The sequence below is a fragment of the Procambarus clarkii genome, chromosome 78 (assembly GCF_040958095.1).
Source record: "Procambarus clarkii isolate CNS0578487 chromosome 78, FALCON_Pclarkii_2.0, whole genome shotgun sequence".
In the NCBI taxonomy this organism is placed as follows: domain Eukaryota; kingdom Metazoa; phylum Arthropoda; class Malacostraca; order Decapoda; family Cambaridae; genus Procambarus; species Procambarus clarkii.
The window spans coordinates 18,059,526-18,075,811 of record NC_091227.1 but is presented as its reverse complement, the minus strand read 5'-3'; the positions used below and the strand labels follow the sequence as shown (position 1 = coordinate 18,075,811).

General features: G+C 47.0%; 1 protein-coding gene across 5 annotated transcripts in view; it reads right to left on the bottom strand.

Annotated features, from left to right (window-relative positions):
* The window catches only part of Ddr (discoidin domain-containing receptor 2), a 642,292-nt gene that overhangs the window by 154,334 nt on the left and 471,672 nt on the right, over positions 1-16,286 (bottom strand). The window lies entirely within an intron of this gene.

Below are 16,286 nucleotides of genomic sequence, written 5' to 3'. Positions count from 1 at the left end.
ATAAATATATTTAATATTTGATTTGTAATCACATATTTCGTAGGTTTTAATATCCCTATTTTTCTAATATATTCATCCTACTAAAGCCCGAATTTCGTGGGTTTTATCTTGATACCTACCGACACCCATTATGTACACCGACACCCATTATGTACACCGACACCCATTATGTACACAGACACCCATTATATACACCGACACCCATCATGTACACAGACATTCACCCATTTAATGGGTGCCTCAAACAATTGCACCTCTTGTGCTCAGAGCCCCATAATGCAAATTTGCCCTTAGAAAGTGCATTTTGCATATCAATATGTGAATTCTGTGACATTTTGACCAGACGACGAAACTCTATGGACTCGGCGTCCACCATTTCACTTCCACAGGCTTTCCCATACCTAGTTAAACACAAGATAAAGTTGGGAAAGACTTAGAATTATGCCACCAGACTAGTCCCAGCACTGAGAGGCATGAGCTACGAGGAAAGGCTAAGGGAACTAAACCTCACGTCCCTGGAAGACAGAAGAGTAAGGGGAAACATGATTACTACCTTAAGGTGTGATAATGCCCCATTATACCTCCCGTCTAAGAGTTAAGAAGGCAGGGCCGGGAGCTAGAGGCTAACCCAGCAAGCTCATTTAGAAAAGTACGGGAACAATCGTGAAGAAAACCTCCTCGACAACTTTTAATGACCGGAGAGGTGTGTGTTGTTAGTGGTCGTTAGCGGCTGAGAGCTTCCCTGTGGCTCATTAACCCCTTAACTGCTCACATAGTTAATGGGTCATTCACTGTGGGAGTGTGGGTGGTGATTAACCCTTAACAGGTCACACAGTTAATGGGTCATTCACTGTGGGAGTGGGTGGTGATTAACCCTTAACACCTCCCACAGTTAATGGGTCACTGACCGTGGGAGTGTGTGACCGACGCAGACACGCCCATAGCAAAACCAAAGATGATACAACTTAGATTAAAGTCAGAGAGGCGGGACCCAGGATCTACAGCCCAACCACCGCTAACACAACTAGCTGAACACACACACAGCAGGTACGAAAAAAACACTCATATATATATATATATATATATATATATATATATATATATATATATATATATATATATATATATATATATATATATATATATATTATATATATATATATATATATATTATATATATATATATATATATTATATATATATATATATATATATATATATATATATATATATATATATATATATATATATATATATATATATATATATCCTTTAATGTCATAAAATGATTATCGTTTGTGTAATTATTGATCAAGTGGTTTGTTTAGACCCAACAACCGGTAATACTGTAATTAAAGTGCAAAGACGCCAATGGTAATCTCAAGATGAAGGTCATACATCAATATCAATCCATCTATGTCACCCAACACGCTTGCAATGGCAGTGTCTGGGATGCTCCCGGACGCAGGTTCGAATCCTCGTCACGGCCCTTGTGGATTTGTTCATTTGTAGCAGTGAATTAAAGTCAATTCTTCCTTTCAAGAATGGTTTAATAGGGAACATTATAATTGGGAACACTTTAATCCTCTCCCCCCCCCCACCCACTGTCCACGCCCCACACAACCTATTAACCCATTCACCCTATTATATTCCTTCCCTTACAGTCCTATAGCTTCACAGCACGTTCTGTCTGCCACTCCGTAAGAATGCAACTGTTATGTCTAACCGGTATCGAACAAGCCCAAGCAACTTGGTTACAATATTAAAGCCGATGCATAGAAAACCGAGAACCTTCAGTGCTTGAATTTGTCGATAATACGTCGTATTTTGAGTGGTTGACTCCGTAAAAAGTTCGACACATTTGGGGGAATCTAATCAAACACTTCCTCCCTTAACACCTTCCATCTCCCCTCATTCATACACCAACTCCTTGCTCATACATCTATACCACCTCCCTCATGCATCTACCCGCCCTTCCTCATACACAGGTGGAAACTGAGTACCCACATGAGCCACACGGACGTTAGAAAGAACTTTGTCAATGTCAGAGTAGTGAACAGGTGGAATGCATTAGGCAGTGATGTGGTGGAGGCTGACTCCATACACAGTTCCAAATGTAGATATGATAAGAGCCCAGTAGGCTCAGGAACCTGTACACCAGTTGATTGACAGTTGAGAGGCGGGACCAAAGAGCCAGAGCTCAACCCCCGCAAGCACAACTAAGTTGAGTACCTACCCTTCCTCCCACATACACCAACACGAACAAGGGGGACAAATTCGCAAACACACGAACCAAAAAAAATTATAACGAATCTTTCTGTGTTAGAGTAGAGTAGAAATTTAATAATCTATTTCAATGTGAAGAAGACAGCCCAAATGCTGATGATATAGATAACAAAGACTGACCTCATTCATGTTGATTCAAAAATTATAATCCACCCCCCCCCTTCCCAAGTTCTAAAGCTAATATCCCCCCCCCCCAGCAATAACAGCTTAGTGAGAACGGTCTACTGCACAAAATAATGAGTAAACAACTCCACGAAAGAGTAAATGAGAGTGAACTGTGAGACAACCTCACCCCGCATTACCTGGGCACTATGTGGACGGGATAGCATCAGCGGCGTGTGCAATTCGAAATATATAGATAACAGCAGCTGGTAAGGCGGGGCTTAAGAGCTGGCACACACACACACATCTGAGTAGTTTCAAAGCGTTATATGACAAAGAGTGCTTGGAAGACGGGACACCACGAGCGTAGCTCTCATCCTGTAACTACACTTAGGTAATTACACTTAGGTAATTACATACACACACACACACACACACACACACACACACACACACACACACACACACACACACACACACACACACACACACACACACACACACCTCCACGCCACATCTAAACATTCCCAATAAATTTATTAGGAGGGAAACAGGCCAATTAGAGCCAATAATCGGGAAACAACTATAATAACCAATAACTGTCCCCGGGGGATTATGGGAGATTATTGAAATATTTCAGAACCAAAATACCATTACGAATTCAGGCCATTTATAATTGAATGCCGAATGTGCCAATTATTTCCCAATGGTGCAATATTGTAGGCGACCAACGCTGCTGAGGCTACCTTAGTACTGCACCTGTGGAGACCTAGGGTCTAGGGGTGACTACGTACTGGCCCTCTGAAGGTCTTCACTGCTTATAAGATATACATACCTATGCATATGTCTGGCATGCGTAGATGTACAGTGAATTAGCATAACAAAAAATTAATTCGTGGGTAGTGTGCTGGTTTCAATAGGGCAAAAGTAGCTGTTTATATTCTTGAAAATGTGTACACTTCAGATATGTTTTCTCTTGACGCTTTTCTAAGACGCGGAGAGAAAGAGAGAGAGAGAGAGAGAGAGAGAGAGAGAGAGAGAGAGAGAGAGAGAGAGAGAGAGAGAGAGAGAGAGAGAGAGAGAGAGAGAGAGAGAGAGAGAGAGGAGGAGAGGGAGAGAGAGAGACAGACAGACAGACAATGAGAGACAGACATCCCTGTACGGAGATGCCAGGCATGCTGTGGAGACTAAGATCTAGCGGTGACTAAGTACTGACGTTTGCCTTTCCATTGGAAACTTTCGGCGCCGTGGAGAATGGGAACCTGCTGCATGGGTGACAGCTTCTCCCTCCGTATCGACCTACCCTGTCTTTGCGCCCTGGAGAGGCCACTCCAGACCACCAACCAGAGCCCAACTCCATAGTCTCCTGAGACTGATGGATGCCTCTTAGTGACAAGACTATGCAACCTGCAACTTAGCCTCTGTGAGAGACATCTTCCTCTCCCTACACTCTTGCAGCATCCCACCAAGTCATCCCATTCTCTCTCGCTCTACTTACAACAATTTATCCGCTTTCCTTTCCTCTTGTTTCCTCAATTTCCTCTCTCCCCTCTCCCTTCCCTCGACCCGCTGACCATTCAACACTCTCATTATGGAGGGACAATATGTTCATGGTACTCTCCTCGAATTGCTTAGTCTCCGTTCCTCAGGGTTCTTCTACCTAGGTTCTTTAAGAGGTCCTATGACCCTTTCGAGACCCCAGAGTCCCACAGACTCACAGACCAGTAGGACTCGCAGGACCTGCAGGTCCCCAGTAATCCAAAGGAATCCTCCTCTGGGTCCTATACAGGTCAACTGGTTAGGTCAGATGTTGTTGTATTCGTAATGTTGTTAAGAATAATGTTGTATTCGTTGTTGTTGTTGTAATGTGTGTGGGGTCGGTGGAGTGTACAGGTCCCCAAGGGCTTGACCTGTCAGTTCTCTTCTCCTCAGACCTTCTCTGAGGTCTAATACTTGTTCTAATACTTGCTTTTATTTCACCTTTCTTCCTCTTCCTTCTATCTACCACCTTCTTCCATTATCAGGGTACCTCACATGCCTTTTCACTCCCTCCTTACCCTTCTCTCTCTCTCTCTCACTGCTCCCTCTTGTCGAACCTCCAACTTCCCTCATTCTCCCCTCACTATCATCCATTCCTCTCTACCTGCCTACTCATCCCATCCCTCTCCCTCCCTCCCTCCTCTTCCCTTTCTCCCTTTCCACCCTCTCCCTGCCCCTCACCGAGCTGTCACAAGGGGTCGGCGTCATGGAGTGTGTCGGGCGGATACGGCCAGAGAGAAATATTTCCATGTGCTAGATAGAGAAATATGCCCTCAGTCCCAGCAGGTGGGCGACCCACGGTGAGGGGGGAGACTCACTGTGGGAGGGGAGACCCATTGTGGGAGAGAACATCCCTCTGTCGGTGGGAGGGAGACCCACAGTGGGTAGAGTGTCCTGAGAGTGGAAGGAAGAGTCGAAAGTGGGTAGGAGGTTGATTCAGTGGGGGAAAACAGAAGTATTCCAGTTGGAAATAGGTTACAAATGACTGTCCTACGTGGCAAGAGATCCAAGGAAAATATGAATATTTTCACAGTGGTAAGGAGTCAACAAGGGGGGGGGGGAAGATGCTCCCTCCTCCTCCTCTCACAATACTCTTCCTTCCTCTCTATCTCCTCTTCCTCACCTCTTTGCCCTTCGGGAAACATAGATCCGACTTTATACAGCATTTCCACAGTCTTTTTGGGAAAGATCTGTAAGTCTCTCTCTCTCTCTCTCTCTCTCAATATTTCAGCCTTAACTCTGTACCTTCCTCACAGTACCCCCCCCCCCCAACTACCCCCCATGTGACAAGCCATTCCAGCGCCTTTAACCACCTACTTCCAGCTCTCAAGTGCCTTAACCCTTCACTTCTAGCACTCAAGCGGCAACTGAAGCAGCGTCTCAAGGGCCATGGAGGCGTCACTCCAAAGAGGAGAGGTCCGGAGGAATATTGAGGTGTAGAGAGAGAGAGAGAGAGAGAGAGAGAGAGAGAGAGAGAGAGAGAGAGAGAGAGAGAGAGAGAGAGAGAGAGAGAGAGAGAGAGAGAGAGAGAGAGAGAGAGAGTAATGACCTACCAATAGCAATACAGAAGGAAGTCACATATACCTGTATTGGTTAACCCTCAGTGCAGGTATACTCTGACCTACAGGTAGACCTGACAGCAGTTTACCTCGACCAATATGAGTTACAACTTCCCCACAACACAACCGCTGAATATATCCCTCAAGTTGTGATGCACCAGACCTCAGTATATATATATATATATATATATATATGTACATGTATACATATATACCTAAGAATGTACCAGTCTACCTGGACGAAATATATACAAGAGTACGTATACACTTGGGTCCAAAGGATGCTTACTCTCCGCTCCCCTCTCCCCTTACCTATATTTCCTCCCCATCTTCCCTATCTCCCCATCTACTCCCCACTACCTCTTTCCAGTCGCAGTTCCTCACGCCTTAGAGGAGAAATCTCCTCTCCTCACAAGGAGAGAAATCCTGAAGCAACACCGATCCCCTGTTTTCTTAAATCCCCTTCCCCCCCCCTACCCATCTCCCCTGGGTGCCTGCCTGTCGACATTAAGCCCTAAATCCCCCCCTTCCTTCCCCTCCTCCCCCACTCTTCCACACCCCCCATTCCATCCAGATATTTCTCATGTCTTTATTTGCTTTAATTCTTATGTTTTTTCTCATTTTATCGTCAGCATTTTAAAACTCTTTCCCTTGTACTGTGGCGCTCTTAGCTCTTAGTGATCCTCACCCCTCTCACATCCCTTTCCTTCCTCTTCCTTACCTTATACCCAGCTGCCTCTACCTTATATTCTCCCTTTCTTACCTTATACTCCTCTTCCCTGCCACCTTATACTCACTAACCTGATCCTGATACTTGAATTGTACACGAACGTCACTAGAAGAGATGGAGAGATGGGAGAGAAGGCAAGGAAGGGGGGTGTGGGAGAGACAGATGAGAGAGGAGGGAAGAGAGGAGGAGGATGGAGAGAGAGACGTACGACGATAGAGGGAGGGCAGGCAATTATCAGGAAGAAACACTAAGCCATTACGACTATATAGCACTTGGAAGGGGTCAGGATAAGGATTTGGGATGTGACGGGGATGGGAAGGAATGGTACCCCAACCACTTGGACAGTTGGGGATTGAACGGACGACCTGCATGACGCGAGACCGTCGCTTTACTGTCCTGCTCGGGTGCTTGGGAGGGGGGTGAGGGGAAAGGGTGAGGGGAAAGGGATGGCGGAAGAGAGAGGAGTAAGGGGGATGAGGGGAGGGGGTTGAGGGGAGAGAGAGGGGGGAGGTCGGGTATAAGGGGGGGCGGGGTAGTAGCAACAGACAGTCGGTGTTACAGACAGGTCGAGCAACAATCTATTGATTCCTGTCCGGTCTGTCCTTTATACACTCTGATGACTTGCGTGCACTGTGTGTGTGTGTGTGTGTGTGTGTGTGTGTGTGTGTGTGTGTGTGTGTGTGTGTGTGTGTGTGTGTGTGTGTGTGTGTGTGTGTGTGTGTGTGTGTGTGTGTGTGTGTGTGTGTGTGTGTGTGTGTGTGTGTGTGTGTGTGTGTGTGTGTGTGTGTGTGTGTGTTGTGTGTGTGTACTCACCTAGTTGTACTCACCTAATTGTGCTTGCGGGGGTTGAGCTTTGGCTCTTTGGTCCCGCCTCTCAACTGTCAATCAACTGGTGTACAGATTCTTGTGTGTGTGTGTGTGTGTGTGTGTGTGTGTGTGTGTGTGTGTGTGTGTGTGTGTGTGTGTGTGTGTGTCGGCTTGGTGTATACATATGCGTATCATGACAACCCGTGCGTGCACGCAGGTGTTTGCGTGCGCTCACTCACGATGTACTAGTTTCGTTCCATTTATAATTTAACATTTACCAGAGGTTGGGTGTGAGTGCGTGTACTCGCCTGTTTGTGCCTGCAGGATCGAGCCCTGACTCTTGGACCCCGCCTTTCTAGTAATAACTCCCCCTGTGTTATTTCCTGATCATTTCTCCAGTTTAAAATGATGAATGGAGTGTGTTGTCACATCCTGGCCCTTTAACTCATTCTATTCCCCTACTACTCTTACGCTACATGTGAACGGTTTAAACATGTTCCTGGTTCATAGGGTGACTACACGCGCCCCCTTGTTCTGATGGCAGTCAATGTAAACATTTACTTTATTTGCACCCTGTCAATCCCCCTGTGTGTGTGTGTGTGTGTGTGTGTGTGTGTGTGTGTGTGTGTGTGTGTGTGTGTGTGTGTGTGTGTGTGTGTGTGTGTGTGTGTGTGTTCACCTAGTTGTGCTTGCTGGGGGTTGAGCTCTGGCTCTTTCGTCCTGCCTCTCAACTGTCAATCAACTGTGTGTGTGTGTGTGTGTGTGTGTGTGTGTGTGTGTGTGTGTGTGTGTGTGTGTGTGTGTGTGTGTGTGTGTGTGTGTGCGTGCGTGTGCGTGTATTCACCTAGTTGTGCTTGCGGGGGTTGAGCTCTAGGCTCTTTCGGCCCGCCTCTCAACTGTCAACCAACTTTTTTTTCACACCCGTCCAGGAATCAGCCCGTAGCAGCTGTCTAACTCCCAGGTACCTACTTACTGTTAGATAACAGGGGCATCAATGTGAAAGAAACTCTGCCCATTTGTTTCCACCATCGCCGGGGATCCATCCCCGGTTTCTAGGGCTACGAATCCCGGGTGCAGTCCTACTCAGCCTCCAGGCCCTGTGTAGGTGTGAGGGGGGGGGGAATGACGAGGTGTCAATCAGTCAAGGGGAAGATTTTAAAATGATCAAGGAAGAGAGGGCGAGACGGGAGATTCACGTTTTCCAGCATCCAATAGATCATTACCTTGTTGGTAACCCGATGCTTGCGCAACCCCTTCAGCCTCCTTCACTCTCCACCCCTCTCACCTCTCCCCTCTCCCTCGCACACTCGTCTCATCTGTCCTACACTCAGACTTTCATTTAAACACTTGGTCAAGCCTTTTATCTTTCCCTACGCCCTCCCTCCCCCTTCATCTCCCTCTCTCATTATTCTCTCTTCTATGGCCCCTTCCTCTATGTCTCATCTTTCTCACCTTCACCACTCTCTCTGTATGTGTCTACAGGATCCAGCTCCAGCTCCTGGGCCCCTGCTGGGCCCTAGTAAGGTAAGTATTTGACCTACAACTTGGGCTGGAGGCTGGGTTGCTAATGTTGTAATTCTCTCTACCTCATCTGTGAGTCTACACTTCCATGTCTCTACCTTCATCAGGCTCTGTTTCTCTCTATCACTATATCCAATTATACTTTAACTTTCAACCAGCACCACCACCCAATCCACCATCAACCACCAGCACCACCACCCACTCAACACCATCAAGCTATCTCTACTTCAACCACTACCACTGCCACCACTAGCCTGCTACCACTACCACCACCATCCCAACTATCACCCTGCTCCCTGGTCTACCGGCAGCCTCCGTCATGACCGTGAGTGACTGGGATCCGCCTCCGTCGTAATTATGGATAGACGAACTTCGCATTGACGGTGTGGCTGGAATAATGAATAGGTCTCTATAGTTCCTTCTTATCTTCTCTGCTCCGTTTATGCTCTCCATCCCTTTCACCATCTTCTAAACCACTTTATCCAACTGTCTCTCGTTATTCCTTGTACTTCTCTCTCTACAATAGTAGTCCATTTCTTTTTCATTCCCTTCTTTACCATCTTCTTCCTACCCTCTCTGAATTCTCCTCTTCCGTACACCGTTTCTCTCTCTCTCTCTCCCATCCATCCCATCGAGTACTCCTGTAGACGGCCAGGCCGTTCTTCTGATCCGCTGGGCCACTTCGATGTCCCATCGGCGGCCCTAAATACGAACTCCTTGCTGTTTCAACCCCTTAGTCAGCGAAGGATTTTGTCGTCTTGCAACGCGTATATCTGTTTCTTATTGCCGCTCGACCAGTACCAACAACTTGGGCTGGACGGTAGAGCGACGGTCTCGCTTCATGCAGGTCGGCGTTCAATCCCCGAACAAGTCATTGGGCACCATTCCTTCCTCAAGTCTTATCCCAAATCCTTATCCTGACTCCTTCCAAGCCATTACGACTGTATAGCATTTGGAAGGGGTCAGGATAAGGATTTGGGATGGGATGGAGAGAAGGAATGGTGCCCAACCACTTGGACAGGTCGGGGATTGAACGCCTGATCCTGCATGAAGCGAAGACCGTCGCTCTACCGTCCACCTCAAGTGGTTGGGCACTAGTGGAGACCGTCTTCGTTAGCGACCGACAACGAATCAGGAATTTGGAGTCTTCAATTTATTTTATTCTGTTCTGTTCGCTATGGACTCTCGCCAGAAACTACAGATTAATTGATCTATTTTCGTCTTGAAAACGCGGTGAAGCGCTACGCAGGGACACCTCTCTAATTATTGACGACACAACCACGGCGTGACTGTACATTCATCCGTCTGCCTCTCTGTCTGTCTGTGTCTGTCTGTCCATTTTCTCTGTGCTTCAAGATCCCTCAACTTTTCAACCAAATTCCTCCACAAGACCTACTCTTCAGGGCTCATTATCCCCATCGCACGCTATGCTTAATGTGCCTTATTAACCTACACTGTAATTGATCCAGTTCTCGGTTTAGATAACATTTAAACTGGACAAGATTTTGCGACTTATTGATTGCAGGTCTTACTGTAAAAGTTCTGGAATTATAGATGTTATTGTGAGGGCGCTGTGTCTCTAAGATGACCTTTCCTTGACTTGTTATAGGGAGGGAGGGAGAGTGGAGAAGGAGTAAGGATGGAGTAAGGATGGAGTAAGGATGGAGTTAGAGGGTAAATGCATCTTGAGAGTTACTGAGACAATAGCAAAGATTGCACCTAATGTTGCTCCGAACTGGTGCTTGGGTTCTTGAGAGGTCTTCAGTATATGTATCTGAGAATGTTACTACAGAGTGAACACGTGAACGTCTGTTCAATTTCTCTCTCTCTCGTTTTGAACGTGTTTAAATGCGTATATGTGTTCAGTAATTACCTAAGTGTAGTTACAGGATGAGAGCTACGCTCGTGGTGTCCCGTCATCCCAGCACTCTTTGTCATATAACGCTTTGAAACCACTGACGGTTAACTACTGGTTAAAAGTGGCCAGTGCGTGTGTGTACGTGTGTGCGTGTGTTCAGTGCGTATGTGTGCGTGTGTTCAGTGCGTGTGTGTGCGTGTGAGCGTGTGTTCAATGCGTATGTGTGCGTGTGTGAGTGTGTTCAGTGCGTGTGTGTGCGTGTGTTCATTGCGTGTGTATGCGTGTGTTCAGTGCGTGTGTGTGCGTGTGTTCAATGCGTCTAACCTAACCGGACGACACTAGCGCCACGACTCCTGACGGGGGATTAAACACACCCTCGAAAGTTTAGCAATTTTACGTCCGGTTAAAAGTGGCCTAATTTTAGCGCGTTAATCAGAGAGGACTCTTTTTGTCAGAGCTCCTGAGATGTCTGTCGCTAGCCACCTGCGACCAGCCACCTGCGCCCAGCCATCTGGGGCCAGCCACCTGCGCCCAGCCACCTGCGACCAGCCACCTGCGACCAGCCACCTGCGACCAGCCATCTGTGGCCAGCCACCTGCGGCATGTGGATATACATACTTCAAGCCGAAGACAACATTGCCCCCCCCTCTTCTTTACTCAGCCTCCGCCCACCTCCTCAGATGACTGGAGGTGGATGGCGCTTGTGGGGCAGTGTGGAGGGAAAGGGTAGGGAGGGGGAGATGGAAGGGAGGAAGGAGATGGAAGAAGGGTAATGGATGGAGGAGGAGATGGGGGTAGAGATGATGGGCATGTGTTACAGAGGGCTGTACCAGGTAACAGCTCTCTGTGCCTAGTAACTTGTAGAAATGCGCTGCACAGAGCTGTGTTTCAGCAGGAATCTGTGTTTCCAAACTTGTTTTATAGTTCTTCGTGTCTGTGGCTGGTGGCTGTGGTGGTGGTGGTGGTGGCTGTGGTGGTGGCTGGTGGCTGTGGTGGTGGTGGTGGCTGTGGTGGTGGTGGTGGCTGTGGTGTTGGTGCTTACCTTTAAGCGTCAAACGGTAAACACTTCCTGCTGTCCTCATCTGTTTAAACGTTGCATCATCAGCTTTGCATCATCAGCTTTGCATCATCAGCTTTGCATCATCAGCTTTGCATCATCAGCAAACACTGACACGTCTAAACTCCCATCCTGTGGCAGGTCCTTCACACACATATATATATATAGGAAGAGCAGTGGTCCCAGGACAGAGCCTTGTGGGACTCCACTTGTTCTATTCCTCCAGTTTGAAGCCCTCTCTCTCTCTCATTCTTTGCTTCCTGCTCTTCAGGTAACCCCTTATTTACTTCAGATATTCCCCAGTTATCCCACCCTGCCTGGTAGTGGTTCTGGGGGTGGTTGTCGTGGTGGTGGTGGTAGTAATGGTGGTTGGGGTGGTGGTAGTGAGCATGAACGATAATGCGGCTGATTTTTTTTATCTTTCATCTCAACCCCCTGCTCTTTCTCTCTTATTTCTTTCCTCTCACTAATCCTATTCTTAACTCCCTTCTCTCTCTCCACCCCTCCCCCCCCCCTACCACAATCTTGGGCCAAAGAGCTAAAAACCCTAAATGAATTAAGTTCACCAGTCCCTTATCATGTGATATTCCAAACTTGGGAGACGTCACGACCATCTTCAACTTTTCACTGGATATTATCTCTCTCTCTCTCTCTCTCTCTCTCTCTCTCTCTCTCTCTCTCTCTCTCTCTCTCTCTCTCTCTCTCTCTCTCTCTCTCTCTCTCTCTCTCTCGCTCTCTCACTCTCTCTCTCGCTCTCTCTCTCTCTCTCTCCCTCTCTCTCTCTTCCCCCCTCTCACTCTCTCTCTCTCCATCTCCCCTTTCTCTCTCTCTCTCTCTCTCTCTCTCTCTCTCTCTCTCTCTCTCTCTCTCTCACTCTCTCTCGCTTATAGGACAAAATAGTAACGGAAACAAGACATTTATAGTGATCGGAAATCCTAAGAAATATGCAAATTATGAAAGATTTACAGAGAAAACAGCCCAGAAATGTTAGAGGCAGTTAACACCATGAAAGAAAATTGCTGAGAGAGTTTAAATCATCTCTAAATTATTCCTTTATTGCTAAGAAACTAAACATTCACTAAAGATACTGTAGTATTTATCTAATGATGTATTAGTTATATCTAATTCTAAAGATATCTAAATATCTCAAGTTCTCAATTCAGATATCACCGTCGAAAAATTCACCCAATCCATAAAAGTGACTGTGCTTGCAGGGCCTATTTGCGAAGCGTACAAAACCGGACGGTTGAACTCCCTTAATATGTAAGCATTTTGTAACAAATCCACAAGGGCCGTGACGAGGATTCGAACCTGCGTCCGAGAGCATTCCCAGACGCTGCCTGGGATTTTGTAACATATAAATACCACAAACTGTAGGGCAAAACTGGAACAGTAACTGTTCACCCTAACCTAACCAAGCAGTTCCTGGCCTAATAGATCCCACAATAAGTCTAATTTAGTATATAGGCCTTGTTCATAAGTTTATAAGAATTCTTTAAGTAACAGAAAATGTCTCCAAGACTTCACAGGATTTCTAGAAATCGATGTTCTAAGTGCCCCATAAAGCATTCTTAAGTGCAATAATGGCACGTGGAATTTGGAGAAAAAAAAATTCGAAAGCTGTGGATATTGGACATGGTCGTCGTGCTGGCGCCGGTAACTTATGCCCTTCTTGTCCTGACTCACCAACCAGTGATGTTATCAGGCTTTTTCTTTATATTAAAAGGAGCCGTTAGTGTATAAAATTAAAGTCTTGTTACAGTGTATATTTGAGTCCTGTTAATGTTCTCTGTTCAGTCCTGTTAATGTCCACTGATCAGTCCTGCTAGTTTACTCTGTTCAGTCCTGTTAGTTTACACTGTTCAGTCCTGTTAGTTTACACTGGGCATGTGCACTACAAAGCCCGACGGAGAGGATCACACACCACCGAGCAGTCTCTCTCTCCCTGTATCTACCTCCAAAATGCATATCAGTAGCCACAATGTTGAGTTTCCTTAGTGTGTTAGGAAGCACCGTTAATGGAGAGGTGAGGGCACAGGTCAATCAAAGGTGGATGGGGAAGGAACAGGTATATTTAGCCAACATTGTCAATTCCAATTTCTCAAATTTTGTTTTTACAACATTGTCAACTTCAAAGCAACGAACTATCTACATATCTCGTTCCTTACCAACGAGGTGTCTACATTTCTCGTTCTTAAGTGATGATCGCGTTGGTTAGTCAGCCTTGCATCAGATGTTGAGACAAAAATTATTGATGTTCTTGAATGTCTAATTAGCGGCCTAATTAGGCTTAATTAACGTCGCTCTGAATTTCCTTAGGACCCCAGAATTTCCGTCCTTAAGCGGAAGTTAACTGGTGCGTGACGTGTCAACTGGAACGTTAAACAGGGAAGAAATTTCTGTACGACATTTTGATTAATGTCGAATTTTTGACGAAGGGTCTAAAACCTGCCCCGTTGTTAAGCCCGACGACGTCACTGTGACGTCACACCTCGTGCCCACCATATATAAACACAACATTTCATCTCGTATTATCAGAAGGTTATGACGTAGTGGGCTACACCACCCTGTACACCTCACCATCACCCTGTACACCACCACACCACCCTGTACACCACCACACCACCCTGTACACCACCACACCACCCTGTACACCACCTCACCACCCTGTACACCACCTCACCACCCTGTACACCTCACCACCCTGTACACCACCACACCACCCTGTACACCACCACACCACCCTGTACACCACCTCACCACCCTGTACACCACCTCACCACCCTGTACACCTCACCACCCTGTACACCACCACACCCTGTACACCACTACAACACCCTGTACACCACCACAACACCCTGTACACCTCACCACCCTGTACACCACCACACCCTGTACACCATCTCTGGTCAGTACGCTACACAAGGGACCAATCAGAGGTCCCTCCTCCCCCTGGATCACACCCCACGGTCGGCAGCCAATTGTAAACACGTAATTACCAAGAATTAAACCCACACTTCGGACTTCCTTTATTTCGCAAGGGGCATTAATATTACAGTCAAATATAATATATAATACAAATTTATGATAAGTTACATAAACATGAACATATGGCAATTCAGAAAAGAAACAATCCTAAAAAAAGAGAGTAATTAAAGTAAATGGATAATTAGGGAAAAACAGCGGTGAATAAGGAATAAAAACAGAGCTATGAGGTAGTCACTATACCACCGGCTCAGGAGGGGCTCAGGAGCTAGCACTCGACCAGGCCAGCACATTAAGCAACCCGCCCTCCTAAAAAGCACGTCGCATTTTGACGTATACTCTAACCTACGGCCAAAAACTGTCCTATTAGAAAATGAAAGCGGCTCCCAAAATTGATATACTAATCCGTTTTCTGTTTTAGGTCCTGTGGCAGGTTAGGATAAGGGCACTTCAGTGCGACAGTGTTTTGAGGTTGGGAACTACCTGGCGATGGTTAAACACACACGCTAACGACCACTTAAGCTCCTGAAGCACATTAACAACTGAACACAGCTGAAAACTCTTACAAACCCTTAATGATGTATTTTATTGAGTAGTTCATTAAAACAGGTTAAAAACACAGCCGTGTTCAACGGGGGGGGGGGGGGGGAGTGGGGGGCTGACTCCCCCATCCACCCACCACAACACACAGAGGGCGTGTGGCGCTGGTGGCTGAGTGGTACAGCACGCTGGATACGTAATCCTGTGGTCCGGGGTTCGATTCCCGGCGCCGGCGGAAACAGATAGGCAGAGTTCCCTTCACCCTGATGCCCTTGTTACCTAGCAGTAAATAGGTACCTGGGAGTTAGATAGCTGTTACGGGCTGCTTCCTGGAGATATGTATTTACTATTTGTGTCTGCAGAATCGAGCTATTAGCTCTTGGACCCCGCCTTTCTAACCAATCTATTTTTCCTCTATTATGTCTACTACATATATTTCTCTCTAACACACACACACATCCCCAGGAAGCAGCCCGTAGCAGCTGTCTAACTCCCAGGTGCCTATTTACTGCTAGGTGAACAGGCCATCAGGGTGAAAGAAACTCTGCCCATTTGTTTCTGCCGCGGGTATCGAACTCACGACTGCTGGTTGCAAGCTCATGACTTAGCCTACTGCGCTACAGGAGCCAGTGTGCGTGCGTGAATGCGCGCATGCTCGCGGTGCTTATGTATGTAAATACTGACTTTCTCTCTGCTGGATTGATACCTGGTTGATGGGGTTCTGGGAGTTGTTCTACTCCCTAAGCCCGGCCCGAGGCCAGGCTTGACTTGTGAGAGTTTGGTCCACCAGGCTGTTGCTTGGAGCGGCCCGCAGGCCCACATATACCTGGTTGATGGGGTTCTGGGAGTTCTTCTACTCCCTAAGCCCGGCCCGAGGCCAGGCTTGACTTGTGAGAGTTTGGTCCACCAGGCTGTTGCTTGGAGCGGCCCGCAGGCCCACATATACCTGGTTGATGGGGTTCTGGGAGTTCTTCTACTCCCTAAGCCCGGCCCGAGGCCAGGCTTGACTTGTGAGAGTTTGGTCCACCAGGCTGTTGCTTGGAGCGGCCCGCAGGCCCACATACCCTCCTTCCTTTCCACCTTGCTTTCTCCTCTGCTTTCTCTTTCTCTCACGTTTTCTCCGTTCTATGAACCCCCATCTATTTAACCCTCCCACCCCACCCTACACACACCCCTCCCTTTCCCACCTTTCCCCCCTCCCTCTCCCACCCCTCCTTTTCTCCTTCAACCCTTTCATCGTCAGTGTGTCGGAGTAGCCTTCATCTTTTATGAAGGTCTAGTGTTTGCAGACGATTAAGGGGC